Source organism: Pan paniscus, chromosome 15 (assembly GCF_029289425.2).
Source record: "Pan paniscus chromosome 15, NHGRI_mPanPan1-v2.0_pri, whole genome shotgun sequence".
Lineage (NCBI taxonomy): Eukaryota > Metazoa > Chordata > Mammalia > Primates > Hominidae > Pan > Pan paniscus.
The window spans coordinates 99521660-99537900 of record NC_073264.2 but is presented as its reverse complement, the minus strand read 5'-3'; positions in this window follow the sequence as shown (position 1 = coordinate 99537900).

Here is a 16241-nt window from a genome sequence, read left to right as displayed (position 1 = left end):
ACTGTCTGTGTTTTCAGCTTTGAGTTGGTGGGAGTTTCTTATCGCAGTCCTAGGAAACACACACACACCTTACCAAGGCTGTGCCTTGTTGGTCTCTCCTTCCCTCTCTCTTCTGCCATGTTGCATGGTCATCACCTCCTTACGTGGCAGCATTCCATCTATGAGTTGATTCTATTTCATTTTAAAATGCTAAGCAGAAATGTACATTCCGTGCTGTTTTACAAGTTGCTCGTGGTTATCAGGGAGACAAAAGTTCTTAGCAAAATGATTGCTTTGATAATAGATGTATAAGCAGAAACGTCATTGTCCTTCCCTATCAAGGATACACGGTTGTAGTTGAGTGTTTCAGTGATACCACTGTTCTGGGATAGCATCTCTGTGGTCCTCTTGAGTTTCTTCTCTGGGTTGCAATCTCACCCTTACACACTGCATTGGAAGTCAGGAACATAGGTGGACATAGACTCCCTTGGAATTTCTCCTATTTTTTTTTTTCTGCTGAGGAGAGAAATCTTTTCCCCAAAATCCTCAGTGGGTCTCCCCATACATCTCACTAGTCAGAATTTGGTTTTATGGCCACCTTTAGCTGTCAGAGTGGGAAAGAGAATGTCTGACTTTCTAAGTCTCTGTATTGGGGTATAGGCAAGGGAAAAGAATATAAGTGGTCAACCAATAACAGTGGCCACAGTTCCCACTGTGCCACTAAGGGCTGTGGGTGCCTTTGCAGTCATCCAGTCATCTGAGTGCTTTTGTCTAGCTCAGTGATCCTAAAAATGCAGTGTGCATTGGAATCACCCGGAGAGTTTATTAAAATCCAGATGTGTAGGATCCGCTAAGCTACCCAGGAACCCTGAGCCTGCTGGTCCTCTGATACTTTAAGCAGCACTGGCCCAGAATCATTGCTGGTACCATTGACCTCATTGTTTCTTGGGGAGGTAAAAACACAAGGAGTGGTCAAGACTACTCTTTTAATACTATGATTACTACTATTACTAAAATTTAAAAAGAGGAAGAGACAGGAATTTCCAGTCGTTGTTTAGCTAGCAGCAACTTCATTTTTGACCTAGAGTTGAAAGACACTGGCCTAGGAGTTTGGAGAACTAGCTCTAGTGCTTATTCTGCCATGACATGGTTACATGGCCTTGGGTCAGATACTACCCCAGTAAGGGTCTCGTTCTTTCCTTTGTGAAGTGGCAGCACTAAACTTTGTTTATTATTACTCCCTTTCCTGCTTTCTCATCTATGATTCATTGTTTGTTCACATAAGCAAAACTCACTCTTTCTTTTAACAGAAACTTTTTCAGCATTTACCCAGGGTCATGTCTGTGCTGGGAGCACCCAGTTTGCCTGTGATCGCCCTGTGAATAGGATTTTTCATTCTTTATTTTTGCAGACGTGGGAATCAAGGCTAAATGATCAGCCTATGTGTGTTCAATGGCAGAAAAATTATTGAATAGAGTAACGTGGACGAAGAATACTCCTTTTGCCTTGAAAACCTATTAGATCACCCTTCAACTTCATGTATCTTGAAGGACCTGAATGGAAAGACTCAGTGTTCCTGAACTCAGATGCAAGAAAAGACATGCTTCCCTTGCTCAGAGAATATGTTTGTTGTCTTTTGCAAATCAAAGTATGAATCGTTTAATGGATTTGGCTTTTCAGTTTTAGTGTTGAGAGAGAGAGACAGAGAGAGACAGAGAGAGAGACAGAGAGAGAGACAGAGAGAGAGAGAAAGGCAGAGAGAAAAAATGTCACAAACTCATTTAGTTTGGTGACTGTCCATTGACTGTTTCCCAAGTAGACATAAGTAATTTTAGCACTTAGCACATCAGTCAGATCTAATTCCGGATCCAACTGAAAGGAACAAGCTCTTTTCCAATGGACCTTTGACCCTCTTGCAGCTCCAGATAGGATGGTGTCCTGTGCAAGAGAGAAGAAGACTGATTGCCGTGGGCTCCCAGTCCACTGCCTTATGCCAAATCTCTACATTCCAGAAGAATTAAATAATTACGGGGGTGGAGGCACCACTGTCACAAACAATTTTGAATGCATTCTGCACTAGAAAGCAGAGGTCCCTTAATGACATCAGATCAGTATGCCAGAGGCTCTTTCCAAACCCAAGCTGCTGGCCAGTAGCAGTGGGGGCACAGACAAGGACCACCACAAATGTCATACTGGGGTGGGCTGCCTGTGGGGCACTCGCCGGCTATTGTTAAGATTGGAAGAGACGCAGCCTGGTAATACCAGTGTTTCTGTTGATCCAAGGATCGTCTTTTCTTTCATTTCCCTCTCACCCTCTTTCAACAGGGCTTTGCATGCTTGCACTTGACCAGGGATTAATGAGATTGTTTGCATAAGCCAAGTTGGAGAGGCAGAAGGAGAGACACAGCTTGCGGACACCACTGAGATCTGAGTTTTCTTGGGTCAGGATTTGAGGATAAAGTAATGCCCCACAGGACAGCCAATTTACTCATGGATTTGCAAAGTCCTAGGGCGAGCTGCCACAAGCCAGCCAGTGTTCCTTCAGCTCTTCCCGCTGAAGGGAAATTTAGCTTTTGTTATATAAGGGGCACAGCTTTGGTATTTCTTAGAACTTTTGAGTAGAAAACTCTATGAACACTATTATGATTTTAGATCTGGTTATTATTGTTTGGTTTGCAATAACCAATGGAACACCTTTAAAACTTTTTACTTTTCCTTTTTCCTGTTTCTATTTGTCAGTTTATCTCATGGTCTCATATTGATTCTCCATCCATTCTCATCCTGAAGCTAGGGTATAATTGATGCCGGGAGCCTGTGATAGGGCTGGGTAGGTGATGTGATTTGGCTGTGTCGCCACCCAAATCTCTTCTCGAATTTCCACATGTTGTGGGAGGGACCTACTGGGAGGTAAGTGAATTGTGGGGGCAGGTCTTTCCCGTGCTATTCTCCTGATAGTGAATACGTCTCATGAGATCTGATGGTTTTAAAAATGGGAGTTTCCCTGTGCAAGCTCTCTTCTCTTGTTTGCCACCATGTGAGATGTGCTTTTCACCTTCTGCCATGATTGTGAGACCTCCCCAGCCACGAGGAACTGTAAGTCCATTAAACCTCTTTCTTTTGTAAATTGCCCAGTCTCAGGTGTGTCTTTATCAGCAGTGTGAAAATGAACTAATACCACAGGGCAGAAAACAGACCAAGTTAGAGGAAGCCTTAAATGAGTTTTATGTTCATTCTTCATTTTTACTTAGTTTTTCAATATGCAGATGGAGATGATGATAATCTATCCAAAGTATGTCCTAGAATGGCATGCAAGGAAGTGGTTAAAAATGCTATAAAGTCATTGTCGTTGTTGCTATTGTTGCTGTTGACTTTCCCCCACAGACACTCTGCAGTTAGTAAGTGCATCTCCTTGTCACCCTGACTACTCGTCTACTTAGCCCTCTTGTAGGTTTAACCCCCTCCTTGGTGTGACACAGGTTGCAATTTTCCTGAAATCAGCAGAGTGGTATTTTTTCAGGTTTCAGGCTTTTCACATGTCTTGAAGCAGTAAGAATGGTTCTCTTTGGCATGAATTTGGGGGGTTTGTGCTTTAGAAGTAGTTGAATTTACCCTCTACTGTCAAATATGTCATTTCAACCTGAAAACAAGTTATTTCAACTTAAAGCTTAAGGTCACCTGAGGCCACTCTGATTGCTGCCTGGAAAGTAGAAGGATTGAGTACAGCAGGAGTTCAAGGTGTGCTGACACAAGAGCCGGCCGGCAAGCAGGTCTGGACTGGAAGCAGCATTTGTAGGAGGCTCACGGGGGTGGTTCCTGTTCCCTGGGCCTGTTGAATTCCACTCCTCAGTCCTCAGAACAGATGCAAAGTCCTGTGGATTCTCCTGGCTAACTTCTCCTGCCACATTCCTTTTTTGACTATGTCTCTCAATTCCTTCTGTGTTTTCTGTCATCAGAGTGGTAGGTAGCAAGACTAGAGGAGAAATTAACAAAAGTGAAAAAATGAGGAGATGATGAGGGGAAAGTTTAGCATGGCCATTTCATTCTTACTTTAAATGCTGTTGTATCTTTTTGGGAGTGGGGAGTGGAGCGGTGCCTGTCACCTGCTACCTGTTATAAAATTGTACAAGACCTAATTAAGAAGTTAATTTACCAGTTCTCACAGCAGCAATAATAAAAATAAAAATCTGTGTATGGTATTTTTATAGAGTGTTTGTAGAGTTTTCACATATTTTATTTATTATTCCGTAAACATCCATTGAATGCTTGCACTACCAGAACTCCTATAGGCGTCACAGGGGAGTTTATCATTCTAGTGTTAGAGACATTAAACACAGACACACACACTCAAAGCAGAATGAAGTGGACACATGACAGGGTGTGCTCCCCAGTGCTATCAGAGAAGCAGGTGCAGTGGGCTGCCTGGCCAGCAGCCTCTGTGAGTGCCTCGCCATGCCTGTTCAGATATAACTCATCCCCTAGTGACGCAGACCTTGAGTCCTGGGAGGGCAGAGACTGATCTTGCCCAACACTCACATGCCAGTGCCTAGCTCAGCCTGGGGCTGGAACACCTTTCTGCTTGCTCTTTATCCAGCCCTTTGACATCATTCATGCCTCCATCCATTCCCCTTTTGTGAAACTCTCTCCTCACTGAACTTCCTTGACACCACCCTCTCCTAGTGTTATTGGATGGGAAGTCTTGACTGCAAGTTTTCCAGGTTCTTGGCATATTCAACAAAGAATTGAAAAAAACGCACAGACAAAGCAATGGACGACAAAAGCAAAGACTTATGGACACGAAAGTACACTCCACAGAGTGGGAGTAGGCTCCAGCAAGTGGCTCAAGAGCCCTGATGGTAATATTCCCTGAAGTTTTTATTGAATTCAAAGAGCACGGTAACACCCCTACGTACACTTTAGAAGCCTCTGATATGTTACACCCTATACAAAAGAAGGATTCTGCCCAGGACCAATCAGAAGCCTCCCACCTATGATGTATATGCAAATGAAGGTTTCAGAATGGACCGTTTACAGACCTTCCCTTTAGTGACGTAACGGAGGGGAGGTTTGAAGAGGGAGGGGCCTTTGACCTCTCATTACTTGGTCATAGAAACGTGGGGTTTTTCTCTTAGTCTAATTTCAAGAAGGCAGCTGTGGGTTGGCCTTAGGTTTCCTGTCTCCAGACCCTGTTCTTCTCACTAGTGTTCCTCCTACTTGGTGAGAATGCCCTTTCCATCTTCCAATGTGGTGATGCCTCAGGAATAACTTCTGGGTCCTCTTCTATCTCATCTCTCTATCATTTCTCCAGGTGTTCTCATTCTCTGTCATGGCTTTAAATGTAAGCTAAAAACTCCCGAATATAGATTATCAGTCCAGACATTTGTCATGTCCTTTTCGATAAGTAATGGAAACCCTCAACAATGATGTGTTCGAAATGAGTCTACTTCCACTCCAAACCTATTTTTCCTCTTAGTCTTCCCTGACTAGGAAAATTTTTCTCTCTCCTCAGCTCCCCACATTGTTACTGCTAGAAGCCCAAGGGTCCCTTGGACTGTTTCCTTTCTCTCAAGGGTAGACCCCAATCCAATTCATCACTACCTCCTGATGACTCCAGTTCCACTTACATCTCCAATACCTCCCAGCTCCCAACTGTACTGCCAGGATACTGGCAGGTGGTCCAAGCCATCATCATGCTCTGCTCAGCTTCCTGTTTCCAGGCTCACTCCCTGACCAGCCTGCCCCTCTCATCAGACAGACAGAATGATCTCTAAATCAGTAAAACATCTGGGTGTTGTGGCCCATGCTTATAATCTTGGCATTTTGGGAGCCCAAAGTAGGAGAATCATTTGAAGCCAAGAGTTTAAGACCAGCCTAGGCAACATAGTGAGACCGCAGTCTTTACAAAAAGTAATTAAAAAATAGCCAGGTGCAGTGGTGCATGGCTATAATCATAGCAACCTAGGCAGCTGAAGCAGGAGGATCACTTGAGCCTGGGTATTTGAGTCTGCCATGAGCTATGATCCTTCCAATGCACTGCAGCCTGGATAATAGGGCAAGCCCCTGTCTCTACAAAGAAAAGAACAACAAAGATAACAACAAAAATCCATAAATCACTAAAACAAACCAAAAGACTCCAATGGTTTCCCAGGAAAGTAAGAGTAAAACTCAAAGCCCTCATTGTGATGCACAGGGACCTGCAGGTTATGGCACCTGGTCTCTGCTATGTACTTCTCCAACTTTCTGCAATTCCACTCACTTTGTTCCCTGAGACTGCCAGGCTGTTTCTTACCTTGGCCCCTTTGCCCAGGCCTTGCCTTTCATCCTGCAGGTCTCTTTTAAAAGAGCACCACCTTGGAGAGACCTTCTGAATCAAGTAGCCTACTGACGAGCTTCCGTCACTCCCTCTGGGTCCCACTTATTTCCTTCACGGCACTCCTCACAGCATCACCTGTACGTTCCTGGCCACTAGCATATCAGTTTCTTGAGGGTGATACCACACTCCACTTTGCTACAGCTTAACTGGCAGGTAACACAGTGTCTGGGATGGAGCAGAACCTAAATAAGTACTTGTCTACCAAATAAGTAAATCCTTAAAGATGTTTTCTTCAAAGATGTGTGTACAAGTCACCTGCATCATGGTAACATTCAGTGTCGGGATCATTTCTCTCTTTAAACTTAGTAAAAATTACATTTGCTCATCTAAGACCCATTTTTTAGAGAAATACGTTTCAGAAGAGGAAAGAGATACTGATTCCTATCCTCTATTTAAATGCCATGGGTGTCGAACCAACCTACTTAACCACCTTATGTTAATCACTGTTATGAATTACTTATTTTTAATTAAGTGCTTGATTATTAAATGATAAAATCTATTCACTGCATGGCTAATATGCTCCTCTCTGCTTTGACTCTTCTGAGTCGGGCCAGGTAAAAAGGCTTCACATCATGGATGTTGGTAAGTCCCATGTTAGGATCTGTTCTGTTGATCAGTTTTCTCAGATTCTGTCTTCCACATTATAGACTCCTGAGAGACCCCTGTGTACACTGAGTAGATAAGAGCTGTTGGGGATTCCTGCAGTAAAGAAGTCTGCTTGCCTTTAGAATTTCCTACACTTACCTTAGTATGTAGCACTTTAATCTTGATGTCTAATATCTTGCTGTGCAAGGTGTGGTTGGCACCCAGCATCACTGGCATTAGAAATCTCAGGCTCTTCCCTAGATGCAATGAATTGGAATATTGATTTTAAGGCCATCCCCATGTGACTCATAAGCACATTAAAGTTCCAGAAACACTGCATCAGACAACGGTGAGATGCTATCCCACTTGATTTGCCAAGGACCCTTTGCAGTAGTATTATCATCCTCACTTTAGAGATTACAAAACTGAGGTCAAGAAAGAGAATGTGACTTGGTCAGTTTCTCATGTTCAATGAGAAGCAGACACAAGAAAAGAAGAACTCACGTTCTGCTTCCCAGTCCTTCCATTGTAACAAGATGCAAGAATATCAGATCAGAATGCAACAGCAGGAAAGTATTGATTTCTCAGATTCCAAAATAGAAATTTCATCATGAATCAGAACAAGGAATAGCCACCATCCATATTAAAGAGGTATGGGGAAGGAGGAAAAGAGGGAGAGGAAGTGAAGATGGGAACTCTAATAAGTCTTCTGAAACAAAGGAGACTAATTTGTGTAATATTTAGTCTGCCAGCTCCATCCTTGCAGGGTTGCCAGGGTCCAGCTGCATCCCCCTCTGTATGGCCTCCTGCCAGGATCTGGCAACTCCTCCTGACATGCACTTATCCAACTCTAGGGTGCTCCAGGATTTCCATAGCCTCAAGACCAGGTGCTTCAACATCACTTCATGATTTTCCCAAAGCAAGCATACTTTTTATAAACTGTCTCAACACTAAACTCCCCTGAAATTCTCGCAGTTTTGGTGTGTCATGTATTTTCTGCTGAAACTCTAACAACTGTGTGTACTCTTATAATCCCCATGTTATATTTTTACATTGACATGCTATCCAAATGAAAATGTATTATTTATGATGCATGTACATTTGAACATGGAGAGAAATGGAAAAGTTCTAGAGAAATTGTTCTGAAACATGCTTTTCTCAAAAAGTATTTTATCTTTTGGCATGTATTAAGCCTGAAACTCATTTATCTAGTTTGTTTCTCTCGATATTATTTCATCATATGAGACTCTGTATTTTATTTAAATGGTCCTATATTGATAGACTTCAAAGTGATCGCCAGTCCCTTGTTCTTGCAAACCATGAGGCATTGAACATCTTGCACAGTTGTGCTTGCACAAGGGCTGATGTTGCTTTAGGGGCGCCCTTATAATTGGTACTGCCAGGTGCTGGATGCATGCACAGTTCTCCCAGATAATGCTATGTTGTGCTCCCAGATGTCTCCAGGGTTCTCCCCTCCTGTAACTGGTGGGTGGGTTCTTCAACACTTGGAATTATCAAACTGTTTTATCTTTGCCAATCTGACGTATGATAAATGGTATCTTATTCTTGTTTAATTTGCATTTCCAGACAATTAAAGAAGTTGAGCATTTTTTCATCAATTTACAGGCCATTTGAATTTCCTCTTCTCCTCACAGCCTTCATTTACTTCCCTTTTCATCATTTGACTTTTAAATATTAATTTGTAGATATGTTTTACATATGTTGAATCATAATACTGCTTTATATGTTGTGAATGTTTTCCTTCCTAGTGTCAAATTATATACTGTATTCTGTTTTCTGAGATTTTGGTATGAGATTTCTTTTTGGAATTTTGATCTGGTTAAATTTGTCATTTTTTTTCTTGAAGATTACTGTTTCATTCTGTTATCCATTTTGTTTGAGAAAGCCCTCTTAATTCCCAAATCAACAAAACATTCTCCTATGTTACTTTCTTATACTTTTAAGTGTATTTTTAATTACTGGGTATTTATTCCTTCTTGAATTCATTCTTCTCTTTTATAGGAATCCAAGTACTAATTATGTTTCATTTTTACTTTATTAAACATAGCCATTTTCCCCAAGCTACATATTAAATGTTCATTGTTTTCCTGGCTGTTAATTAGGGGCTTAATGCTAACTATTGTAACACTCCTTATTCCTCTTTGACTTACACAATTCAATTTCTACAATTCAATGTGGGTCGGCTTGTCCTCCTGTACAGCTCTCCTTTGTGCAAGGCCACAGAAATCTTGCTCACTCCATTTTGACCTTGTACCATCTTGGAGTCCTTTACTTCTAATCATGCTGCACGAAGTAAATGGAAATAACCACTCAGGACATTTTAGGGACTAGATAGGGAAATGCTCTATATCATTTTCATCTATATTCCATTGGCTCATTTCTAGACACAAAGAAAGATGGGGAACGTAGCTTCCCTGTGTTCCCAGGAAAAAAATAAAATGATCTGGTTACTGTTTGGCAGAGGCTCTGTCATACCCACTGGTTAGCCATCCTTCCTCTATCCTATGCTAAGTGCTCTTATATGCAAGTGTTTGCTTCTGCACTCATCCTTACGGTCCAGTGATCTGTTATCATTTTTTGGATAATACTTTGTCATTTTAATTTCTATAAAATATAATGCATCTCCGTATTTAGTAGAAAAATCACCCATTTAAAAACATTTTTGACTTCTGCATTCATCCATGTGAAATTAAAAATCAATTTGTCATATACCATGAAGAATGTTACTGGGATTCAATTGGATTGGATTAGTAAATTGTTAACGTATAGATTAATTGGAAGATAACATTAAAAAATTTTTTTAATTTCCCGTGTTTAATATTATGTTTTTGGTGGTGGTTATAAGACTGTATGCATCTTATTAAAAGTACGCTCTTAAATGGTAAATTTTAGTAAAGCTGACCAAAAAAACGGATAGAACTGAGGACACAGTTGCTTAATTTTCAACCTTCCTTGATCTGTAATAAATGCTTTACAGCTTTACATTTCCTTCCGAACACCACTTTAAATCCTTCAAGATTTTTCTTACTAAAAATATTCAAACACACCAAAAGTAGGTGATGGTACCATGAACTTCTGATGTCCACTTACCCCAATTCAACAGTTATTAATGTTGTACTGTATTTACTTCATGTACTCCCCTTTGCTTGTCTTAGTTGAAATAATTTAAAGCAAATCCAAGACATATCATTTCACTTTTATATAATTAGTCATTTTATGACACGTAACAGTAAGCATTGTTGGATTAAGTGAAAAATCAAATCATTGTCTTCGTTTTTAAATAGGTGAGTTTAATTTGTTTTTTATTGCATTTTATATGCTTGGACATATAAAGGTCATATTATTATTATTTTTGCTTTGTTTCATATCCTGCTATTAGTTTTTTTTCCAGTCTTGTATTAGACATTTTTTTTCTTCTTTTGGTGTAGAAGATATACTTTGATTTTATAAATTTTGTATGGCCACTCTTGCATCTTAACACCCATATTTAACTTTTCTTCCTGAAAATGCCTAACTGTATCATTACCCTCTTTGTACTTAATGAAGACAGAGACTGTAATCTATTACTTTTTCCCACCGGCCTCTGCCTTCTAGGATCTCATGCTATTTTTTCGTAAAATTTAGCTTCAGATTACTGTTAAACACATCAAGGTACAATTTATTGATAATGATTAGTACTGTTACTACTACGCCGGGATGGCAGAGGCTCCAGCGGAGGACCTACGCTCAGCTGAGTTGTCATCTTGGCTGTGTTTCCCATTCTGTCTGTAAAGTTTACAGCCCAGGGTCCACTGCAGTTCAGGCAAATTACCCCTTCTACACATTGGCTCTCCTGCTCCCACGAAGGACACTGGGAGCGTAACAAGAGTCATGTTTGTCCTCAAAACTGATTATGCCAGAGGTAAACTGTATGATTTAAATATCCCAGAAATCACCAATATGAATGCTAAAGGAAAAAGAGTTGTTTCCATGAAAACCACATTGAATGATATGAAAGAAGTATCATAATCATGCTGTCTGATTAAATGTAAGACATATATAAAGGAATGAAACATTTGTAAAATATTAGGAAGATTCTACCCTCAGATTCCTTGTCAAATTAGTTTCTCACACTAATTAAAAGAAATTAAGGTTTTTTAAAAAGCCAAATGCTGATCTGAAGGTGTGGTTCATACGTAAGAAACATATAGAACTTCATTCAGCCACACGTATACAAACTGAAAAGCCTCAAAAAGTCAATGACTCCATCATTGAAGGTATAAAGTTTAAATAAAAATAAATTTATTTTAATGAAAATAAAACCTTGTGTCATTGATACATTATTGTTATTTTCTTTTTTGCCTACTAGTCTTATATTTGTATATAGGAAAGCTTCCACTGTATTATTCTTCTTATTGTTTAGAATTATTTTTATTACAGATTTCCTTATCCTCCATTATTTCTTATCCTTTCTTATATCACTCCATTTATCTTCTTGTTAGTGTATATCCATTAAGATTAAAAAAAAAAAATTGGCCGGGCACGGTGGCTCACGCCTGTTATCTCAGCACTTTGGGAGGCCGAGGTGGGTGGATCACGAGGTCAGGAGTTCACGACCAGCCTGGCCAAGATGGTGAAACCCCATCTCTACTAAAAATACAAAAATTAGCTGGGCGTGGTGGCGCACACCTGTAATCCCAGCTACTCGGGAGATTGAGGCAGAGAATTGCTTGAACTTGGAAGGCGGAGGATGCAGTGAGCCAAGATCGCGCCACTGAACTCCAGTCTGGGTGACAGACCGAGGCTCAAAAGAAAAAAAAAAAAAGTGAGATTCTGCAGGTGGTAAATTCTCTAAGACCCTGCACATCAGACAAATGTCTGTACATCACCGTCCTTCTTCCCCTATTACATGGCTAATGTGAAGTTTTGAGTTCAAAGGTATTTTCCTTTAGTATTTTGTAAACAACATTCTCATAAGTTCTAGCATCCTGTGCTGTAAATGGAAAACCTGATGTCTGTTCAATTATCATTACTTATTATATGATTTATCTTTTCTCACTTGAAGCTTTTCAAACTTCATTTTTGTTTGATGTGTTGATTTTTTAAATTTTCGGAAACCTCATCCACGTTCATTCAAAATATTGCTCTCCACCATTGTCTTTACTCTCTGTTTTCTCTATCTAGAATTTCTTCCAAGTGACATGTAGAGTTTCTAGATCTATGCCACATACCTCTTAAATTTTCTTTCCTGTTTTCTATTTCTTCACTTATTTATGCTGCATTCTGGATGTTTCCCTAAGCTTTGTCTCCCAGTAACTGTTTCACGGTTCCTGTGCTTCCAAGCTGCTATTCAACTCAGCTATGGAGGGCATTTTCCCACTAATTATCTTTTCTTTCTCAAGAATGCTAACTGCTTCTTCTCCGCAAATGCATGCTCTTGTTTCTTGACATCATCTTCTTATTTTATGGTGCTCTCTCTTCCTTTTCCCTCTTTAAGAATATGTTTGTTAAGTAAGTTTGTCTGACATGACTTTCATCATCTGCAGGTGCCTTCTTAGTTATGAAATCATGATGCACTCTCATCTTGGAAATACATAAGGACTGGTGTTTATTGAATACCTATTCTGTGCGATTCAATGTAGGGCAGCCATTTGTGTTAGTGTCAGTACTAGTACAGTACTAAAGGGTTTCCCGGGACATGGAACTTTCAGTGCTAAGACCAAGAAAGTCCTAGTCAAATCAGAATGAGTGCATCACCCTAGTTCAATGTCCTGGGACCTTTACGGTGGATAAAACATGCAAGAAGTCTCCTGCTCTGTGGACCCTGAATTCCATTGAAGAGAGAAACATAATAAACAAGTAAATACAATGAATTATGAAGGTAATGCCAAGAAGTGAAATTTGATAAGAAGAAAATAAAGCAAGGTGATTTAACAGAGGGTGACTGTTTAGGGTGGTTGATCCAGAAGGTCCTTACTTAGGCAGATGATGTTCTTTTCTGTTTCTGAGACCTTTGTAATAAGAAAGAGTCAAGTACAGGGACATCTGGAAACTAAGCTTTTTAATCAGGGTGAATAGTAGTTACAAAAATTCTACAAAGGCATAGGTGTGGCATATTAAAAAAGATAGGGAGAGAGAAAGAAAGAAATCTAGAATCTAGGGCTGGGCACAATGGCTCATGTCTATAATCCCAGTACTTTGGGAGGCCAAGGAAGGTGGATCACTTGAAGCCAGGAGTTCAAGACCAGCCTGACCAACATGCTGAAACCCCGTCTCTATGAAAAATAAAAATGATCCAGGCATGTTGGTACGTGCCTGAAATCCCAGCCACCAGGGAAGGTGAGGCAAGACAATCACTTGAAGCTGAGAGGTGGAGGTTTCAGTGAACCAATGCTGGGCCACTGCACTCCAGCCTGGGAGACAGAGCTAGACTCTGTCAGGAGAGAAAGAAAGAAAGAAAAAAGAAAGAAAGAAAGAAAGAAAGAAAGAAAGAAAGAAAGAAAGAAAAGAAAGAAAGGAAAGAAAGGAAAGAAAAGAAAGACAGAAAGGAAGAAAGAAAGAGAGGAAAAGAAGGAAAGGAAGGAAGGAAGGGAGGAAGGGAGGGAGAGAGGGAGGGAGGGAAGGAAGGAAGAAGGAAAAAAGAGAGAAAGAGAGAAAGAGAAAGAAAGAAAGAGAAAGAAATAAAAAGAAGAAAGAAAAGAAAAGAAATCTAATGTGGATACAGCATCATCATGAGCAAGAAGGTACATTTAGAAAGAAAGGCAAAGGCCAGGTCTGTTAGGGCCATGTGGTGCATGGCAAGGAATGTGGATACCACTCTTACCACAATAGCAAGCTTTTAAAGGGTTTAAATAGGACAGTGATACACTGTGATTTATGTCTTCAAAAAATATCTTTCTGGATGGTGTATGGAGAAAGGATGGCAAGGGAGTCTAGTAAGACTAGCTAGGAACTGATTGCAGTAGGGCCCAGCAGGAAGCAACTGAGGTCTGGACTAAATTGATAACAGTAGAAATGGAGAAAGGGTGGTGGACCTGAAATATAATTTGAAGGTAGGGTTGGCAACATGTGCTGATGGATTAGAGAGCTAGAAAATGAAAAGAAGAAAACATGACTGCTAGATTTTAGGCTTCAGTAAGTGAATGGATACTATTGACCAGGAAGGGAAGATTGAGTTGGGGTGGGAAGCTCCGAGTCCTGCTTTGGCAAGTTAGGTTTGAGATGTCTTTGAGACATCACACTGTGTCAGATCAGCAGTGTGTATGCACATTAGGTGTTTGATGGTGTGGGAAGCCCAGAAATGTAACTTTGGAGATTATTAACAAATAGTTGGCATTTAAAGTCAGGTTTCTGGATGGGATTACAAAATGCAATCCCACTGTAAAAAAAAAAAAAAAAAAAAAGCACACTGTAGATGTAGGAGCTGAGGAACTAGTTTTGGGGCATTCCAACATTTTAATGTGTGCCAGAGGACCAGGGCTGAGCATAGCCCTCCACTCATATATTCTAAGGGGAGGAACCTCCAACCCTAGACCAAGAGGGTGACCCCATGTGTGTTTCCTGTCCTTCAACAGTGGCATTTGCCATAGACCCTTACTTCAGCCTCCCACAAACGATATGATTTGAAGACTGAGATTTTGGGGGTGGGAGTGGGCAATGAGCTCTTGGCAATGACAAACAGCTCTGCCTTGGGAGTCCTCCCAAGACAATCTTCGTAGACATTCTTCACGACCAAGAAGCACCTGTCCATCTTCAGATTATCTCAGGAAGCACAAATAGAAACATGCCAGCCATAGGTAGCAGCTTCAGTCCAGCCCTCTTTCTACCCTGGGTCCAGATGCCCTGTCCCTTCCCTCCCTCTCCCATCCTGCCAAGCTCTTCTCATCCTGAGTCCAGGCTTCATGTCTCTACTCCCTACTCATGACAATGACCCTTACTTTCTCTCTCTCTTTGAAAAGACAGTTTCATACCTGGACTGCAGAAATGTCTCTTTCTTATTTCAGACCTTATTTGTTTACATATTTAATTATTTTTATTGTATCTTTTCTGTAATATGTTTTGGGACATGAAAGTGAGGTTTCAATATATGCTCAACCTACCATCTTAGAAATGGCATTTCATCTATGGTATTTATCATTAAAATGAGTTGGGATTTGATATTAATTATAATTACCTAAAACATGTATTCTAATGGGGAACTTAGAACTGACTTTAGTATAAACACTCAGACCCCACAAAAATTTAAATTTGGTTAGTGAAAGTCCTGAATTTTTTAGCATTCACAATGATTCATCTGCCAAAGGAAGCGCACAGTCTCCATTCCTTGGTGCACTGGTCTCTTTTTCCAAGGATGAGTGTCATTAAGTCTTGGTTAAAGTCAAAGATACTGATGATGCCACATTATCCAGGAGTTTAGTCTATGGGAAAGTGTATAAATAACCCTGAATGGAGTCAAATGCCTTATTTTCTTTTCATCCGCTGCTCTATTATAGAGAAAACTTCATATACTCATGGCGGCGAGATCTGGGACTTAGTATTAAGTTTAGGTAAAAGGAGACAAGAAAACCACTTAGCTGGATTTCATTCAGGCATGTTTAGCCTGGTGAAAAGTCAAGCCTGCTTGGTCCCAAATTCTCTCATCAGAGATGACATCCACATTTGGAGCAAAGTTGTATGCCATAATGAACCATCTCTCTGTCTTTGCACTTCTTCTGTGTCTGCATTCCTGTTGAGAATCCCACATTTGTTCAAGAAATCCTATGTTCTCAACACCTGTATATTCTTTCCCATTAGCTTGCAGAGAAATGAAATTCTCAAACTGTCCACAAATGGATTTAATGCACTTTTAGACTCCAGAAAGATTTTGATAGAAGAGAATAACATTGAGCATATAGAAGTGCATATTTGCTTCAAAATTTTAAGAATTTAAAATAACCTAATTTCATTGCCTCACTCATGTCATGCATTGCAAAGCACTTCTGAATTACAAGAAAAGAGTAGTGTTTTGTTTTCTTTAGCAAAATTATTTTAGAAGTGGAAAAACATTTCACATGAAATTTAACCATGGGGATACATCAAAATCCTGCATGAAGATAATTGTTTTCAGACGTTAAATACATGTACACAACCTCACTAACGTAAGCCACAAATATAAAAAATACTAATTACTTAGTAAATGTGGAGATAATTTCCAATGGAAAAAAATAAGTTTTTTAAAGCTACATGAAAGTGAACTCTAAAAGTAAGAGACCAATGTAGAGAGAAAAATGAAAAGATAAAATCTACAATTTCAGTTTCTTTTTTAATG